The sequence below is a fragment of the Limulus polyphemus genome, unplaced genomic scaffold, assembly GCF_000517525.1.
Source record: "Limulus polyphemus unplaced genomic scaffold, Limulus_polyphemus-2.1.2 Scaffold3994, whole genome shotgun sequence".
Classification (NCBI taxonomy): Eukaryota; Metazoa; Arthropoda; class Merostomata; order Xiphosura; family Limulidae; genus Limulus; species Limulus polyphemus.
In genome coordinates this window covers 55,220-58,766 of record NW_013669604.1, presented here as the reverse complement: position 1 = coordinate 58,766, position 3,547 = coordinate 55,220, and positions in this window count along the sequence as shown.

The following is a 3,547-nucleotide window of genomic DNA, read 5'->3' as shown; positions in this document are numbered from 1 at the left end:
CTGAATTTCAAATAAATTCTGGACAACATGCAACAGTCAAAGATGTTGCAGTAGCAGTGGCAACTTACCATACAACAGTTTCAAGTCTATATTTGGATGAATACCGTGAATCATCAATGAGGAACTTTGGAAAAAGCAACTGAAGGATCCAGAACTAGCTTGTTATGTAGCAAGTAGCACACACCCATCACAAACTGGCAAACATGTTACTGAGGATGCAACAGTAATATCTAGCACTTCTATGGTCAAATATGAATGCAGTATGATAACTTTGGAAAAGCAACTGAAGGATCCAGAACTAGCTTGTTATGTAGCAAGTAGCACACACCCATCACAAACTGGTAACCATGTTACTGAGGATGCAACAGTAATATCTAGCACTTCTATGGTCAAATATGAATGCAGTATGATATGTTTTAACATTTCTTTGCACCACTGATACTTGGTTTCCAACCGATTATGCAACTAGTCGTTCCCAGAACACTAAGACAGGAATTACTTTATACTTTACATTTGAATGGAGTCTCAGCCACTGTAGTGAATGTGTGGAAATAGGTTTATTGGAAAATGTGGAGGAATGATATAAAATTGAACCATGTGCACTACTCAGAGGAAATGATGATCATGTCATGGAAAACTTCGATAGAAAGTGATCAGTTCCACTCTTAAATGAATCACTCTGGATATAGCAGTCTTGTGCCTAAAATTGAGAAAGGTAATCAGTATTGCCGGTCATTATGAATTAATTCACCAAGTAAGCTGAAACTTATTCATTAGTTGACACATTAATGCAGACTATCACAAAATAACTGATATCATTTTGTGTCATTCCTGACTTCAAGAGCCAGTAATGAAAACATACACTTCACATTGTAATCCTGTTTGACTGAAGGGACCAAACCAATTGTCAAGTTTATGCTTGCTAAGTTTGTTAAACCCGACAAAACTAATTGGAATGAGTCCCTGCTATTCATCATCATGGCATATCACAACTGAGCAGCAGTCAACTAGTTATTTGAAGAATCTCCTGATATTTGGATGAGAAGTATAGCTCCAAATGGATCTGATGTATGGTCCTCTACCTGATGCAGATTTTCTGCAATGTTCATAGGAATTACTATATTCTGCAGTAGTTGATGTCATGAATTTGTGTATCAGCAAATAGGTAACGAGTCTGTGCATCAAAAGAGGGGCTATGACAAACAGTAGTGTGATTAAAGTTCAAGTCTGATAACTGGGTATGGTAGTAATACATACCTAAAGCATGTAGACAATTTTGTTCTGCCTGGACTAATCTGTATTTTGCCTTGAAAACACACAATGAAGTGAACTGCAAAATATAGGAGCTGCAATACATGTGTATGTGGGTTTAACACTTTAACAAGCTGGAGCTGCATGACATGGGTATATGAGTTGAACACCTTAACAAGCTTAAACTCTACATCTCATTGACAAACCTCTCGAGAACTGATTGCTCAATTAATCAGAGGAAGATAAGCAAGTTAACCTTGTACTCTAGTCTCAGTTAATGAATAGGAAGAAAATGGTAGTATATATATGGGTGTTCGAGACGAGTCGGATGAGGAAGTGCCAGTGGAATTCTAATGGTGCTGTTCTGATGATTAGCTGAGATGCCAATAGTATCCTTCTCATGGATTAACTGCTTGACCAAAAGTTGAGTTGATCACTTAAGTGGAAAATCAGTGGTCAAAAGAAAGTGACATTTCTTGCTTTTCAAGCTATTGAATAGTGATGCAGTTGGATGTTTATGTCATGTGATAACCAATCAATTATTGTCTAGTTAAAATATTTTGTTCATTGAAAAACTGACAACTGAAAAGGCATTATAGCCTTACTTTTTGAGCTATTGAGTGATATTTGGCAATGAGAAGTTGGTCTAGTGTTTTCAAATGATCCATCTAGTTGATCATCATCAGAATTCCTGTGGAGAAAACCATACAAAACACACTAGACCCACAGCTAAAATTATTAGATACAACTCCAAGGTTGGTCTATACTGCTGAGGATGACTGAGAAGTCTTACAAACCAACATGTTGAAAATATTTTGCAATCATTGCTTTCCGAGCATTGGTTAAGTTTTGTGATGAATATGGGCAGATATTTGCTTGTATAAATTTTTTGAACAAACTTACAATTAATGTTTTATCCTGATTTTATATCTGACCAAGGTAGTCATTATATACTAACTATGTATTCACTACATTCAGCATAATTTTTGACTACCCAAACCTAACTCTGGAATAATTTGCGAAGTCAGGCATGATTTCGCTTATTTTTCAGATTATGTTTAATTTGTGAAACAAGGCAGGTTAGTTTCGTGAACAGGCAGGTTAAGAAACTTTAAGGTTAGAAGGTTTTGTCACTGCTTGTAAACTAATTAACATAATCTCAGCTTTGAATATAAGATTGTCGTTCCAGTTCTACCCACTTTTCTCCATTAAGTCCAGGTTTTGTCTCTATGACAGTCAGAATATATTTGAAGACTATTGTGCTGTTCCATTGACAATTGCCTAGATACAGGTTGGCATGGTCAGGGATCGGGCCAAGGTACCTATACATATATTATTCCACATGAAGCTATGACGATATCATAGCCACTAGCTCTTGGAACAAACGTGTTCTGACGCCATAATGGAGAGTGCATTCGCCGTAAGACATAGCACATGTGCTACACTTGTATTGAAACAAGCTTTTCCAGGTAAAGGCTGTATATTGACCTGACTAGTCGTAACTGTATGAACTTCTTACCTCTCACACCTTGGGTTCACTTGGAGCTTTAAATCCTGACTAAAAAGTCACGATTCTTGACTACTGGTTATACAGAGGAAGACTTGTCGGCTGAATTGAATGGTTATGTTGAAACTGCCATCATAACATAAAGATCTTCTACCATTATACACCTGAGTATTGTTACTTATCTTTTTCACGTACGTACTCTCATGCGCGTGCGCATCTTTTTAATGAGGCAATCTAGCGAAAAACTACACAGAAAAGAAGTGGTTCCTTATATAACAACTTCTAATATATAGAAAAGGGAGTACATTTTGGTAACAATGCTTTCCAACAATGGCTTTTATATCGTGTTGTTTAGCAATGAATGTATAAAGTGGTCCATTGTTGTTAAAGTAGAACCACTAGGAGTCAACTTTGGGGGGGGGAGATCTGGTACGATGGGTGGAACAAGAGAGACGAATCCTTGCATTGCTTCCTTTGCCATGTCTTGGCAAATATTTCTTAGAGATGAAGGTGTTTGGACTAGTAATCTTCATTATTTCCTTGAGATGCCTCAAAATATTTCTGACATGATCTTGTCGACTTACACTTCAAGAGCGCTGTTGCATCTTATTATCCTTTTTCAGACCCTCAGGGTCCACTTAGTATGGGTGCAAAATTTCAGGTTTCTAGGTTCTTTCCTCTTGGAGTTAATTATTATAGATAAATACAAAATACAAATACTTTTATTTTCCATACATAAAAATATACCATGGTATTTTTGGCTGTGGTTTCCAAATCTTATCGTGTATG